General features: G+C 44.0%; 1 protein-coding gene across 3 annotated transcripts in view; it reads left to right on the top strand.

Annotated features, from left to right (window-relative positions):
* The first annotated feature begins 15,547 nt into the window (after positions 1 to 15,547).
* csnk1g2 (casein kinase 1 gamma 2) overlaps positions 15,548 to 16,985 on the top strand; it is a 94,479-nt gene continuing 93,041 nt past the window's right edge. For all 3 annotated transcript variants that reach the window (XM_033046933.1, XM_033046934.1, XM_033046932.1), the window contains exon 1: positions 15,548 to 15,694. The gene's annotated coding sequence lies outside the window, so the exon portion shown is untranslated. The remainder of the gene's footprint in view (positions 15,695 to 16,985) is intronic.

Here is a 16,985-nt window from a genome sequence, read left to right as displayed (position 1 = left end):
CACCATAGATGCCGACTGGGGCACGGACACCATCTTGCTTCCTGAAAGCGACGAGCAGCTCTTGCGTTTTGCTGACAACGAGGGAGAAGCTGTCGTTTTGACACCATGTTTCCAAGCTCTCCATCTCCTTCCTGTACTCCCAGCTCGTCATTGTTCAAGATCCGGTTTCAGGGCAACTAACCTACAAATACACAAATTCTTTGGGAAGAAACTGAAGTACCGAGAGGAAACCCCCACGGACTCAGGGAGAACGTGCAAACTCCACACAGACAGTACCCAAGAATCAGGGTTGAACCTGGGTCTCTGGCACTGTGAGGCAGCAGTTCTACCTGGCTATCCTTGCTGATTGTGGTCTAGGGGTCAGGATGTCAAGGCTCCAGTTACAGGGAGGATGCTGACTACAAAGTCTAGAAGTTTGGAGATGAGTTTGGTTGGAATTGTGATGTTGAAGGTGGAGTTATAATCAATAAGCTGGAAACTGACAGAGGTGCCCTTGTTATCCAGATGTTCCCAAGATTGCATGCAGGGCTGGGTTGGGATCTAAAATACGTTCGGACGAATTGGAAGGGATGCAAGGTATTTTGGAAATGCAATTACAGTATTGTTTTGCATTTCATTGCAGGCTTTGACTCTGTCTTTGACTCTGACATGGGGGGGAGAGGGGAGTGCAGGGGAGAGATATGTTTAAGTTTTGCCTTCCATCACAGTGAGGAGGACTCACTGTGATGGATGTTTATGTGAATTGAATTGTGTTGGTGTGTGTCTTGGTTCTTTTTTTGTATGGCTGCAGAAACCAAATTTCGTTTGAACCTCATGTGAGGTTCAAATGACAATAAAAGGTATTGTATTGTATTGTATTGTATTGTTTTTCCAATTCTGGGCCTGTTGCTGGCGTTTGGTCGCAGCGCTTCAATCGGCCACTGGGTGGCAGTGCTGTCCGCTATCCGCCGGCAGGCTGGGGATAAATGTGGTGCAGCAGCGCCGCTTGCTGGCAGAAGCTCGCAGCTGCAGAGGAGTGAACTGCAGAGGGGGGAGAAAATAATCTCCTGCAGTGTCAGCCCTCTGCACATCTGGAGTACACATGGGGCGAGAAAACTAACAGCAATTGTTTGCAACAAAGGAGCTCTGTTGATCAGTTTGCAGACAGGTTCCCAGGGTTTCTTGGCACCCTGTAAATCATTTGGTCTCAGTCCTTCCTTCCAATAGTCGTTCCTCTTTCCCAAACCAATGATTCAAGTTGAGTGACGAATTGAAATTTCTCTGTCAAATCCCCACCTCTTTAAACGAGGTTTGGGGCATTTCACGGCAACGCCCAGTTATTATTTGCTATTAGTTTAATGGAATGTAGGCAGGGTCTTTCCATAGGTTTTGTTTAAAGAGACAGTGTGGCAACAGGCCCTTCAGCCCATCGACTCCTCGCCGACCAGTGATCACTCCATATCCTAGTACTTACTCTCCTGCACACTGGGGGAAATTTACAATTAGCCTACAAACCTACACGTCTTTGGAATGTGGGAGGAAACCGGAGTACCCGGAAAAAACTCACGCAGTCCCAGGGAGAAGGTACACACTCGATACAGATAGAACCCATACTCAGGATCGAACCCGGTCTCTGGCGCTGTAAGTCAGTCACTCTACCACGGTGCCACTGTGCTGGCATAGATCAGGGCACTAAACCGATTCACCTCTACCCCATTGTGGACATTGGCCTTTGTCTCTGGTACTGGGGCTCTTCAATGCTGAGAACTATATTCTGCGCTCTGTATCTTCTTCCCTTTACTCTACCTATTGTACTCAATCGAGAGTTTGGCCTGATTATATTTACGTATGGTATAAGGTACGGTATGAAATAGCCGCTGCCTCACATCGCCACAGACCCAGGTTCGATCCTGACCTAGGGTGCTGTCTGTGTGGAGTTTGCACGTTCTCCCTGTGACCACATAGGTTTCTTCCAGTTACTCCAGTTTCCTACCACATCCCATAGACGTGCGAGTTTGTAGGTTAATTGGCTACTGTGTAAATTGCCCCTTATGTTTAGGGAGTGGATGCAAAAGTGGGATAACATAGAACTGGTGTGAACGGGTGATCAATGGACTCGATGGGACGAAGGGCCTGTTTCCATGCAGTATAATCCAGACACGAAATGCTATTTATCCATGTTCTCCACAGATGTGCCTGGGCCCGCTGAGTTACTCCAGGACTTTGTAGCTTTTTTCCTATAAACTAAACATTTGCTTCAGCGATGTTAATGAAGAAAGTGACCACTTCGCCCTCCTGTGGAGCAAACAGCTCATTGCAGTTACTGACAACCAATTGTCTGTGAACGAGTGTATTGGAGGTAGACAAAAAGCTGGAGAAACTCGGTGGGTGAGGCAGCATCTATGGAGCGAAGGAAATAGGCACCGTTATATTGGAGATATCACCAGACAAACACATCAGAATATATGTGTGGGACGCTGGAGTAACTCAGTGGGACAGGCAGCATCTCTGGTCAAAGGAATGGGTGGCGTTTCGCGTCTACAGACTGAAGAAGGGTCTCCACCTGAAACGCCACCCATTCCTTCTCTCCAGAGACACTGCCTGTTCCGCTGACAATAGACAAAAGAGAATAGACAATAGACAATAGACAATAGGTGCAGGGGTAGACCATTCGGCCCTTCGAGCCCGCACCGCCATTCAATGCGATCATGGCTGATCATCTCCAATCAGTACCCCGTTCCTGCATTCTCCCCATATCCCCTGACTCCCGCTATCTTTAAGAGCCCTATCTAGCTCTCTCTTGAAAGTATCCAGAGAACCGCCCTCTGAGGCAGAGAATTCCACAGACTCACAACTCTCTGTGAGAAAAAGTGTTTCCTCGTCTCCGTTCTAAATGGCTTACCCCGTTTATCCTTAACCCGCTGAGTTACTCCAGCATTTTGTGTCTATCTTCGAGAGTAGCTAGAGTGTAGGTGCGTGCTTGTTCGTGCATGTGTGAATGTGCGTGTACATGTGTGAATGTGCCTCTGCATGTGTGCGTGCTTGTATATGTGTGAATGTGCGTGTACATGTGTGAATGTGCCTGTGCATGTGTGCGTGCTTGTATATGTGTGGGTGTCTTTGTTTTTAGTTTAGAGATACAGCGCGGAAATAGGCCCTTCAGCCCAACGAGTCTGCATCGACCAGTGGCCCCATGCATGTTAATATACAATATACACTTATACCAAGCTAATTAAAGTACAAATCTGCATGTCTTTGACATATGGGAGGAGACCGAAGATCTCGGAGAAAACTCACGCGGGTCACGGGGAGAAGGTACAAACTCCGTACAGACAGCATTCGTAGTCGGGATCGAACCCGGGTCTCCGGCGCTGCAAGCGCTGTAAGGCAGCAACTCTACCACTGTGCCACCGTGTCTATGCATATGTGTGTCTGCGTGTGCGTGCATGTGTGTGCATTCAGCACATGTATGTGTGTATGTGTGTGAGAGACACTCAGGATGAATAGACTGTCCTGTCTGGGATGAAGAGCTGGAGCCTCTGGCATTGGGGCACATGTAGTGATGAGAAGGATCTCAAGACATCCATTACTTCGATGGGGGGGGGGGTCACCGAGAAGCCGGACTAGCTCATTCTTGGTGGCAAAGTTCATTTCGTGAGTTACTCCACCTACACTCTCGTTGCTCTCGAGGATAGACACAGAATGCTGGAGTTACTCAGCGGGACAGGCAGCATCTATGGAGAGAAGCAATGGGTGATGTTTCTGAAGAAGGGTCTCGACTCGAAACGTCACCCATTCCTTCTCCGCAGAGATGCTGCCTGTCCCGTTGAGTTACTCCAGCATTTTGTGTTTTTCTTCGGTTTAAACCAGCATCTGCAGTTCTTTCCTTCACATATATTTTGATGTGTTTGTCTGGTGATGTCTCCAATATACCCGTTCACAGACTCTTGGTTGTCAAAAAAATGCAATGGATGATATTCCGCCTCATGTTTGCCCTCCAGAAGGCGGTGTACCCACTGCCTTGACCTTTGACCTTTGAAACGTCCACCCCCTACCTGTAGTGTAACAGCTGCTGCCGCTGCTGCCGCTGCTGCCGCTGCTGCCGCTGCTGCCGCTGCTGCCGCTGCTGCCGCTGCTGCCACTGCTGCCGCTGCTGCCGCCGCCTCTATCATCATCATCAGCATGGGACGTGTTCCCTTGACAATACACTTGTACTACCATACACACACTCACACACACGCACAGTACACACACATAAACACACATACAATCATGCACGCACACACATACACACACAGAAAAAACATGGCCACACACACACATATGCACAAACAAACATGTGCACACAAATGCATGCACACACACAATCACATACTGCTTGCATGCACCCACACACACACACATATGCAAACACACACAGATATGCATACCCACTTTCTCCCTCTATATCTCCCTCTATCTCTATCTCTCTCTATCTCTCTCTCTCTCTCCCTCCCTCACTCCGTCTCACTCCCCTTGGCCAGCAGTAGCTGTATAGCCCGGTGACTCCCTGATGGAGATTGGTGAGCTTTCATTAGCTACTGCCTGAGCCGACTGTCTAACAAAGTTAATATTTCAAACATGCTGAGCTGTGGGGTAACTGGGGATTTCCAGAGGACATGAAAGATGCCGACAAGGTTGCTCATTCATTAAATTATTTAAAAGCAAATTCACTTTGGACAAATTTCACATTACTCTGCCCTGATTTTTGTTTTGTTTTGGGTGACAGCAATTAGAAAGGCCTAAAAGACATAGGTTTTTGTCAGTGGCATATGAATACAGACGTCATTAGTCATAGAATCATAGAAACATAGAAAATAGGTGCAGGAGGAGGCCATTCGGCCCTTCGAGCCACCACCGCCATTCATTGTGATCATGGCTGACCGTCCCCTATCAATAACCCGTGCCTGCCTTCTCTCCATATCCCTTGATTCCACCAGCCCCTAGAGCTCTATCTAACTCTCTCTTAAATCCATCCAGTGACTTGGCCTCCACTGCCCTCTGTGGCAGGGAATTCCATAAATTCACAACTCTCTGGGTGAAAAGGTTTTTTCTCACCTCAGTATTAAATGACCTCCCCTTTATTCTAAGATTGTGGCCCCTGGTTCTGGTTCATATTGAATGTTAACTGGATTCCGTCATATTCCAGTGGATGGAGAGCTGTCATTTGGTTCTTCTTGTTGCCAGAGAGATTAGTCTTATTCCTGCAGTTATATTCACAGCACAGGCCACGATGACTGCCCTTACAATAATACATGTACGCATTTACCCTGTCCACTTCGCTTGAAGCTGTTCAGCGATATTCAGTTATCAGATTCTTGATTAGTAAAGTTGTCAGAGCTTAGGGGTTCGAAAGCAGGAGAATGGGGTTGTGTGGGAATCATAGATCAGCCATGATTGAGTGGCAGATTAGACTCGATGGGCCGAACGGCCTAATTCTGCTCCTATGACTTATGAACATGAACAGATGATACGTCTTGTGGATTCTAAAACATTCTGCAAAATATCCCCAGTCACAAAGCTGGGTTTTAATGAGATTGTAAAATTAATGAGTTACAAATATTTTTTACACAAGGAACTGCACATCCTGGTTCAGTCTGTACGAGGGTTCCAACACTAAACGTCGCCTATCCATGACCTCCAGGGATGCTGCCTGAGTTTAGTTTAGTTTAGTTTACTTTACCTTACTTTAGAGATACAGTGTGGAAACAGGCTTTTAGGCCCACCAAACCCACGCCTGCCAGCAATAACCCCATACACTAACTGGCACTATCCTACACACTAGGGACAATTTACATAAACCAATTAACCTACAAACCTGTACGTGTTTGGAATGTGGGAGGAAACCGGAGCACCTAGCGAAAACCCATGTGGTCACAGGGAGAATATACGAACTGTATACAGACAACACCCATAGTCAGGATGGAACCCGGGCCTCTGGCGCTGTAATGCCCCTGTCCCACTTAGGAAACCTGAACGGAAACCTCTGGAGACTTTGCGCCCCACCCAAGGTTTCCGTGAGGTTCCCGGAGGTTGCAGGTGGTTGCAGGTAGTGGAAGCAGGTAGGGAGACTGACAAAAACCTCAAGGAACCGCAGGGATACCTTGGGTGGGGCGCAAAGTCTCCAGAGGTTTCCGTTCAGGTTTCCTAAGTGAGAGAGGGGCATTATTAGGCAGCAGTTCTACCACTGCGCCACTGTGCTGCCCCAGTTACTGTGACCCACTGAGTTACTCCAGCATTTTGTATCTCTATTTGAAGCAAGGCTTCCTGAACATTACATTACACTAAATACCTAACTAGATTTGAGCTGCACTCTAACTGTTAGCATAACTTTGAGGGTTTTAAAAAATATTGTTAAATAGGCCTTTAGTTCTGTGAATTGTACGTACCAATTTGTTTTCATCCTTTAATTAAACATTTTGGCCTTAAAATAGAATTTGGTGAATAACATTTGAATTTCTACGAAATTTTCAATGCATTGACTAAATTTCCAAAATTTGTTATGTCTGTCATTGAAAAATCTTAATTGTTTATATATTGCTTTAATAATAATTACTAATGTATGCTGTATGACCAATATATATATATATACATCTAAAAAATATTGATATGTACTCCCAGTATTTCCCCGTTTTAAAATGTGGTTTCCTAAATCCATCGCAAATGTACTTGCTGTACTGAAGTTCAAGGTTGCTTCCTTCATTAACTAACACAAGTGAAGATTTGTCAATATATCTAATTCAAATATGACATATATTCCAAACTTCCCAAGTGTATGATTTTTTTCCTTTCTAAAAACAGAAAAAGCTGTCAGAATCTTAAGCAAAACACAAAGTGCTGGAGTAACTCAGCAGGTCAGGCAGCATCTGTGGAGGGACTGAATAAGTGACATTTCAGGTCGGGATTCTTCTTTAGACTGATTGGAGGTAGGGAGAAGAAACCTGGAAGAGAGGTGGGGGTCGGGACAAGATCCCAACCTGAAATGTCGCCTGTCTATTCCCTCCGCAGATACTGCCTGACCTGCTGAGTTACTCCAGCACTTCATGTTTTGCAATAGATTCCATGCATCTCAACTTACAGAATAGCCATATAACCATATAACAATTACAGCACGGAAACAGGCCATCTCGGCCCTTCTAGTCCGTGCCGAACACGTATTCTCCCCTAGTCCCATCTACCTGCACTCAGACCATAACCCTCCATTCCCGTCCATATAACAATCCAATTTATTATTAAATGGTAAAATCGAACCTGCCTCCACCACCTCCACTGGAAGCTCATTGCACACAGCTACCACTCTCTGAGTAAAGAAGTTCCCCCTCATGTTACCCCTAAACATCTGTCCCTTAATTCTCAAGTCATGTCCTCTTGTTTGAATCTTCCCTACTCTCAGTGGGAAAAGCTTATCCACGTCAACTCTGTCTATCTCTCTCATCATTTTAAAGACCTCTATCAAGTCCCCCCTTAACCTTCTGCGCTCCAAAGAACAAAGACCTAACTTGTTCAACCTTTCTCTGTAACTTAGTTGCTGAAACCCAGGCAACATTCTAGTAAATCTCCTCTGTACGCTCTCTATTTTGTTGACATCCTTCCTATAATTAAGCGACCAAAATTGTACACCATACTCCAGAATTGGCCTCACCAATGCCTTGTACAATTTTAACATTACATCCCAACTTCTATACTCAATGCTCTGATTTATAAAGGCCAGCACACCAAAAGCTTTCTTTACCACCCTATCTACATGAGATTCCACCTTCAGGGAACTGTGCACAGTTATTCCTAGATCCCTCTGTTCAACTGCATTCCTCAATTCACTACCATTTACCATGTACGTCCTATTTTGATTTGTCCTGCCAAGATGTAGCATATTGTTCAATTTCCCAGAACTGATGTCTGAAACATGAGTTAATGATTCCGTTTTTAAAGTAAATTGGCATTAAGCAAATACACACTTGCCAATAATCCAGATTATAGCTTGAGGGGAAAATGCAGTTTTTCTGAAAAAAGTGAAAATATTTTACATCTCAGACTTTGCCCATTGCACATAGTTGACAAAGAAAGACTTTGTGGTGCAGGGTGGCACAGTGGCATAGCGGTAGAGCTACTGCCTTACAATGCCAGAGACCCAGGTTCGATCCTGACTACGGATGCTTGTCTGTATGGAATTTGTAGGTATCTCCGAACTAAACCAAACTAATTCTGGTTTATCTTTCATTGACTGTGAAATAACCACAGGTTTTAACAGGGGAACTGGTAGACACGCAGAACAAACTGTATTATCAATTTGGCACCAGCTTCTTCATGATGTTGACCACAGTGCGAACAGCTAAGTGGGTGCTTTTAATGGAGAAAGGCTGAGCTTGTTGGTTAATCCAAATGATCGCCTTTCTATTAGGGGAAAGTAATAAATAGGCCAATATGAAAACATATTTCTCGTGAGTTTTTTTTACAATGCATTCCTTGTAAAGGAATGGATCACATTTTGTTTCAAAACAAAGTGCTGGAGTAACTCAGCAGGTCAGTCAGCATCTATAGAGGGAATGGATTGGTGATGTTTCAGGATGGGAGCACTTTGGGTTTTTTTTGCGGCTTGTCCATTTCCCTCCACAGATGCTGCCTGACCCATTCAGTCTCTCCAGCTCTTTATGTTAGCCATGGAGTCACACAGCATAGAAACAGGCCCTTCGGCCCAACGTTTTGTCCATGCCGACCAAGATGCCTCATCTACGCTAGTCCCAACTATCTGCGTTTGGCCCATATCCCTCTGAACCTTTCTTATCCATGTACCTGTCCAAATGTTGTGTAAATATTATGCGGACTTTCATATGAAGAAAGACTGGATAGACTTGGCTTGTACTCGCTAGAATTTAGAAGATTGAAGGGGGATCTTATAGAAACTTACAAAATTCTTAAGGGGTTGGACAGGCTAGATGCAGGAAGATTGTTCCCAATGTTGGGGAAGTCCAGAACAAGGGGTCACAGTTTAAGGATAAAGGGGAAATCTTTTAGGACCGAGATGAGAAAAACATTTTTCACACAGAGAGTGGTGAATCTCTGTAACTCTCTGCCACAGAATGTAGTTGAGGCCAGTTCATTGGCAATATTTAAGAGGGAGTTAGATGTGGCCCTTGTGGCTAAAGGGATCAGGGGGTATGGAGAGAAGGCAGGTACGGGATACTGAGTTGGATGATCAGCCATGATCATATTGAATGGCGGTGCAGGCTCGAAGGGCCGAATGGCCTACTCCTGCACCTATTTTCTATGTTTGTATGTTTCTAAATGTTGTTATATTACCTGCCTCAACTACACTCTCTGGCAGTCTGTTCCATATACCCACTGCACTCTGTATGAAAACGTTTAGTTTAGTTCAGTTTAGTTTAGTCTATTGTCACATGTACCGAGGTACAGTGAAAAGCTTTTGTTGCGTGCTGACCAGTCAGCGGAAACCCAATGCATGATTACAATCGAGCCGTCCGCAAGTGTGAATAACGCTTAGTGCAAGGTAAAGTCCAGTAAAGTGCGATCAAAGATAGTCCCAGGGCAAGGTAAGACATACTGCTGTTGGAGTAGAGATTTGAAAGAGTGGAGCGATTGTGATGCGTCATTGCAGATACACTTGTGTGACCAGCACACAAAGAGGCAGCTGGCCTCTTCCTATTAAATCTTTCCCCTCTCGCCGTACAATTTGTCGTTCACTTTTCTTCGCTTGCAGATAGAAAATAATTAAGAGATCAACAGAATGCACAGCGGCAACCATTAGTGCGTTGTGAACATTTTATTTAAATATGCTGGGCCCATCTTCCTAAGAGCACTTAACCCACAGTGTCATTATGTTACAGCTGCCAATGCCTAATGGATGGAAGTGTCTTATAATGGTGTTTCTAACTGAGATTGTGGTTCAGAATGAATAAATTTTAACATTGGAAACAGTGTTGTGGTCAGAAAATTACCACCGTTAAACAATTTCATTACAGTAGTCTAACCGTACAAAATAATATGACTTCTATATGTTAAGCACAAAGGTGCTAATGTCACAATCACTTGGAAAGTAACAAAAGCACTTCGGATAATTGTACGAATTTATTCCTTTTGAGAAAGGAGGTTTAAAAGTGAAATACTTAGAATATAGGAAAGTACAGCCCTTCGGCCCATAACGTCTGTGCCAGATCATAATAGCAAGATTATAAGGTCATAAGGAACAGTAGAATTAGGCCATTCAGCCCATCAAGTCTACTCTGCCATTCAAGCATGGCTGATCTATCTCTCCCTCCTAACCCCATTCTCCTGCCTTCACCCTCTGACACCTGTACTAATCAAGAATCTATCTTTCTCTGCCTTAATAATATCCACTCTAAATAGCCATAAAAAGGCCTCTACAGCCTTCTGTTGCAGAATTCAACAGATTCATCACCCTCTGACTAAATATATTTCTTCTCATCTCCTTCCCAAAAGAACGTCCTTTAATTCTGAGGCTATGACCTCTAGTTCTAGACTCTCCCACTAATGGAAACATCCTCTCCACATCCACTCTATCCAAGATAAACTACTCTGCCTATACATATTCCATATCACTTCATTCTATGCACATCCATGTGCTTATGTAAAAGCCTGTAATCATTTTTTCCTGTGATTTACAAATGTGTACACTGAACGTTAATCGGCCATAAAATGATGAAGAGATCCCACATATTATAAAATATCTTCTTTCGTGCTTCTCATGAAAACTTTATTTTGCTAAATAGTAATTGAAATTCTATTGATAAATCTCATTGTTAAAATGGAAGCCTATGAACTTTTTAAATCTGTTGGGAATGTATAGAAATAACCATAACATATTCAAAGTGAAATATTCAATTGCAATATTCAGATTACAATTGGTCTGAAGAAGATTGTTAAACACAGTGAGGAAAAGCTTTGAAATTGACTCATTTAAAAACTATTTTTATTAGTAAAATCCCCCATGTGACTTTATATTAAAAAGAGGGAGAAATATATATTTTTAAATTCTCAAAGAGTCATAGTCACAGTCATAGAGTGTGGAAACAAATCTTTCAGCATAACTTGCCCACGCCGACCAACATGCCCCATCTACACTAGGCCCATCTGCCTGCGTTTGGCCCATATCCCTCTAAGGCTATCCTATCTATGTACCTGTACAAATGTTTCTTAAATGTTTCCCAGGTGTTAATACTGTATAGTCTTCAGTTACTTTCTCATGGAAGCAAAATAATTTTAGTTAGTTAATAAATCTCCAAGCTATTAATTTAATTTCATTGCCGCTAAGATTAGACTTCCAACAATCCACATTAAAATATCATGTAACGTACATTAAACTGATGTTATTGAAGACTATTCCATTTGTAATAACTTAATTTTCACTTTAATTGAGAGTACTACTGGATTTATGTATTTCTTAACATAGAAACATAGAAACATAGAAATTAGGTGCAGGAGTAGGCCATTCGGCCCTTCGAGCCTGCACCGCCATTCAATATGATCATGGCTGATCATCCAACTCAGTATCCCGTACCTGCCTTCTCTCCATACCCTCTGATCCCCTTAGCCACAAGGGCCACATCTAACTCCCTCTTAAATATAGCCAATGAACTGGCCTCGACTACCCTCTGTGGCAGGGAGTTCCAGAGATTCACCACTCTCTGTGTGAAAAAAGTTCTTCTCATCTCGGTTTTAAAGGATTTCCCCCTTATCCTTAAGCTGTGACCCCTTGTCCTGGACTTCCCCAACATCGGGAACAATCTTCCTGCATCTAGCCTGTCCAACCCCTTAAGAATTTTGTAAGTTTCTATAAGATCCCCTCTCAATCTCCTAAATTCTAGAGAGTATAAACCAAGTCTATCCAGTCTTTCTTCATAAGACAGTCCTGACATCCCAGGAATCAGTCTGGTGAACCTTCTCTGCACTCCCTCTATGGCAATAATGTCCTTCCTCAGATTTGGAGACCAAAACTGTACGATTTACTTAACGATTTAATGTAGTTTCTTTAGACTTCTACAACTTACATGACTTGTCCCACCCCAGTCATTCCTTCTTCTCCCTGCTTCCATCCGCTGAAAGTACAGAAGCTTGAAAGCATGCACCGCCGGACTCAGGAACAGCTTCTTTCCCTCTGTTATCAGGCTTCTGAATGGTCCTTCCTTCGATTTGCCCTCTCTACCTTTGCAGACATTGGACGTTGTCTCTGGAACTGATGCACTACAATGCTGAGAACTATATTCTGCACTCTGTATCTTCCCCTTTGCTCTGTCTATTGTACTTGAATGTGAACGGATTGTATACATGTATGGTACATCTGATCTGTTTGGATAGCATTCAAAACAAAGCTTTTGACTGCACCTCGGTACATGTGACAATAATAAAATTTAGACCTAAAATCTTTACACACAGAGGGTTGTGGGTATATGGAACGAGCTGCCAGAGGAGGTAGTTGAGCCAGGAACAATAAAAAATATTTGGATAGGTACATGGATAAGAAAGCATTGGAAGAATATTGGTCAGGTACATACAATGGATCTAGTTTAGGTGTGGCAATGTGGTCGGCATGGACGAGTTGGGCTGAAGGGCCTGTTCTCACAATACAATAAACAGGAATACAATAAATGAGCTGTTATACTGGGTAACAAGTCCTTAGTGGTGCAAGCAGAAGAAAGTGGTGCAACATTATACAAAGTACATAGTCGTTCCGTGCAGGTGTGGTTAGACTTGTGCAGGTGGTTCAAGAACCATCACAGCTGAAAATAAGTGCAGAGTAGGAGAATCAAGAACTAGAGGGTCTATGTTGAAGGTGGGAGTGGTTGATGGGAGGAAACTGTTCTTGAATCTAGGGGGAACGGGTGCGTTCTTCCAAATGGTAGCAACAAGTGCATGGTTTGGACCTTTGATGATATTAGCTGCCATCCTGTAGATCTCTTCGACGGTGGGGGAGGCTAATACCTGTGATGGACTGGGCAATGTCCACCACTTACAGCAGCGACTATTATAGTAATAGTTACAAGTCAGGGAGCAACTGTAGTAGGGAAAAAGGAAAGTTAATTTTTCACATTCATTACTTTTCATCACCACATGTGTTTTGATAAAGCAATATTTGCTTAATGCAACTTCGTTATTGACAGCCTAGATGTTGTGTGCAAGCTCCAGATTATAATTAAGATTCCAACAAGTAACATAGTAATAGTAACATTTAAAATACATTTGGCCAGGTACATGGATGGGAAGACTTAGAAGGACTTAGAAAACAATTTTACGTTTCAAACAAAAATTAATCAAACACACTTTCGACAAATGCAACGTCCAAAAAATCTTCAATCTTGGGTGGCACGGTGGCGCAGCAGTAGAGTTGCTGCCTTACAGTACCAGGGACCCGGGTTTGATCCTGACTAGTGTGCTGTCTGCACGGAGTTTGTACATTCTTCCCGTGACTTGTGTGGGTTTTCTCTGGGATCACCGGTTTTCTCCCACACTCCAAAGATGAACAGCTATGTAGATTAATTGGCTTGATATAATTGTAAATTGTCCCTAGTGTGTAGGATAGTGTTAGTGTACGGGGATCGCTGGTCGGCGCAAACTCGGTGGGCTGAAGGGCCTGGTTCCGCCCAGGTCTCTCTAAACTAAACTAAACTAAACAGTAAAGTGCAGATCAGTTTGGTGTATGATGAAAGCAATGGGTTTTACATTGCAAACAGTGCAGCTCAGGAATGCGTGCTTCACCCCACAATGCACTCCAGGATGATGTTTTAGATTCTGGCATCTTTCCTTGCTTAGATTTTTTTCCAATATTTTACAAATTTAATTCCTTACTCACAAACTCAGCAGTTAATTTCTACGTAAACTAATTATATAGCCTGGTATTGGATTTAGGTTCAGTTTGATTTCGAGATGCAGCGTGGAAACAGGCCCTTCGATCCATTGAATGTGCACCGACAAACAATCACACAACACTAGTTCTATCCTAGACATTAGGGGGCAATTTCCAGAAGCCGCCTATCCAACAAACATCTATCCAACACACCTTTCGAATGTGGGAGGAGACCGGAGAAAACCCATACGGTCACAGAAATAGGGCAAAACCCATACGGTCACAGAAATAGGGCAAACCCCATACAGACATAACCTGGGCCTCTGGTGCTGTAAGGCAGCAACTCTACCGCTGCGCCACTATGCTGCCTTAAAGCCACGGTATTAGTTATTAGGGTGGCTGAAGTGAATTGCTTTAGACGTATATTTTTAGGAATAGTGGATGCTTTTAAAAAGTTGTTGACAGTGCCTTTATCTCTGATTTTCATGGACCAATCTCACTATCTTTGCAAACCTCAAATGCTCACTTGTGTTTGACTCAAGATAGGTTTGATGGGATATGGGCCAAATGCCAGATGGGCCTAATGTAGATAGGACATGTTGGTAGGTGTGAGCAAGTTGGGCCGAAGGGACTGTTTCCACACTGTATGTCTCCAAGACTCAATCCCAGCATCTGCAGTTCTCGTGTATCTTAAGTTGTGATACATCCTGATAATAGACACAAAATGCTGGAGTAACTCAGCGGGTCAGGCAGCATCTCAGGAGAAAAGGAAGAGGTGATGCTTCGGGTCAAGACCCTTTTTCAGACTGAGTGTCAGGGGAGAGGGAAACTAGAGGCATGAAAAGGTATAAAGCACAAATGAATGAAAGATATGAATAGAACAAATCAAAGCCAGCTATGATGTCTGAAAGTAAGTAAGTTTATTGGCTAAGTATTCACATACAAGGAATTTGCCTTGGTGCTCCACTCAAGGAGTGTCTCCACTCAAAGCGTCACCCATTCCTTCTCTCCAGAGATGCTGCTGCCTGTCCCGCTGAGTTACTCCAGCATTTTGTGTCTGTCTTGAGACGATCAAGTAAAGGTGGATCCCACTATGTGGTCCATTATGTGGCTCTGGGGGGGGGGGGGAAAGGTGATGGTAGCCAGCATCTGAGGTTCCTTCCTTACCCACCCTGATATGATGTAGGATAAATCAGCTGCAGGATGAACATCTATTGCCAAAAGCAAGGAGTGGTCCAATTATTATTTGCAACATCTCACACCCCTCCATCACACCTCAACTGTTGCAAAGAGAAGGGAGGGGGACGAGTTTCCCTTGGAAACTTAGCCGGAAATTAAAACTGGGCTGGTTGGTTGCATGAGAAGATCTGACGTCAGGGAACCGCCTACTTATTTTATTACATGTCATTTTGCTTGCAGCTGAGCTCAGGCTGTGGGGACGGGATGGCCCCTGGATCTGCAAGGATCCTCTACACTGCCAAGTACTTCTTCCACCTAATCCCCTCCTCGACAACTTTCCTGCCCCTGCTGCTGCAGCGCCTCAACCGAACTTGACACACCCGGCCTGAGCGACGGGCGCCGCGAACCAATGGCGGGCGCCGCCGCCCCGAGCGGTGGGCGGGACGTCGGGCGCCGCGGCCAATGGCGGCACGACCAGCAAGTTCGGTGGAGCCCTCCCTCCCTCCCTCCCCCCCCCCCACTTTTTTGCCGGCGGGCGCATGCGCGAAGGAGTTGCCCTGGTGCTGGATTGGAAATAGGGCTTAAAGAAGAAAAAATCCCCAGCTGCAAAAATAAACAAAAAGCCCAGCAAGAGAGGAAAATGAGGGGAGAGCCTCCTGCAAACCTGACCTAGGGGAGAAGGTACTGTGTGTGTTCCTCACCTCTGAGCAGAGGGGGAAGGAGAGGTTGCTTTAGCTCTGTATTTCTGGTCTGTGTGTGTGTGTTTTTGCTACTGAGAAGCACTTAGGGTTAGGCTCGGCTGTGTATGGCTAGGCCTACACCATTCCAGCGTCTTTAAATGAACTAAATCCTCTCCCTCCTGCCTCCTCTGTCGTCCCCTCCTATCTTCAGAAGCTTTAGGCTTTCTGCTTTTTCGTTTTGCTTGGGGTTTTTTTTTTCTGTTGCTACACCTTGTCACGAATTGTTGCTTGTAACACCCTCCAGACTTTTTTCACACCCCCATCCTCCTGTGTGTGTGTTTCAATCCTAAACTATTTTTTTGCAGTTGGATCTATTAAAGATCTCAATGATTCGGTAGTATCAACTAGGAGGGAATGTACTAATCCGATTGCACCAGGTTTGACTGCGTTATTCCAGAGGTGGACTGTGTTTACAAGTTCTGTGATGGTGGAGGTGTAAACTTAGTACAAAACCACCAGATGAATGAATTAGCTGTTCAACTATGGAGACAAATGTTTGGTAAATGTGACAGTGTTGTTTTCAAGAAAAAAAAATAGTATTGCATTTTACATGATGGATCTTTTGTGTGAAGTGAGTGAGTGAGTGGATGATGTGGCCCTAACAGCACAAATACAGAAGGTCGAGTTATGGCAATGTGGCTACTGGATAGGATGCTCAACATTCTAGGACCTGGCATAATACCTGGATGTTTGCATTTGCTTTCATGTTGTCTTTTCTTCCCGTTCCCCTTCTTCCCGTTCCCATTTTCCTCCCACCCCCACCCCACCTTGCCTTCCAAACAGAATACTATGCATGTACAAGTAATGGAAATATTAGCTTACTAAATCCTTTGAGTGGATAATTTCATGTTTAAATGATTTTGGCCAATGTCTTTCATATAAATAGCAGTTTAAATTAATATATACAGTATTTTTTGCTATTCCGGGTAACGTTCGAAGGAAATGTGAATCTACTAAATTCTGTGGATATTTTTAAGGCAGAGATAGACAAATTCTTGATTAGAAAGGGTGTTGAGGGTTGTGGAGAGAAGGCAGGAAAATGAGATTAGGAGACGGAGATCTGCCATGATTGAATGGTGAAGTAGACTTGATAGGCCGAATGGTCTAATTCTACTCCTAGAACTCATGAAATTTGTTGTATAATAGGACTCTCACAATAGGTAGGAAAGAACTGCAGATGCTGGTTTAAATTATAGGTGGACACAAAATGCTGGAGTAACTCAGCGGGACAT

Source organism: Amblyraja radiata, chromosome 29, assembly GCF_010909765.2.
Source record: "Amblyraja radiata isolate CabotCenter1 chromosome 29, sAmbRad1.1.pri, whole genome shotgun sequence".
Lineage (NCBI taxonomy): Eukaryota > Metazoa > Chordata > Chondrichthyes > Rajiformes > Rajidae > Amblyraja > Amblyraja radiata.
This window is presented reverse-complemented; position numbering and strand designations above follow the sequence as displayed.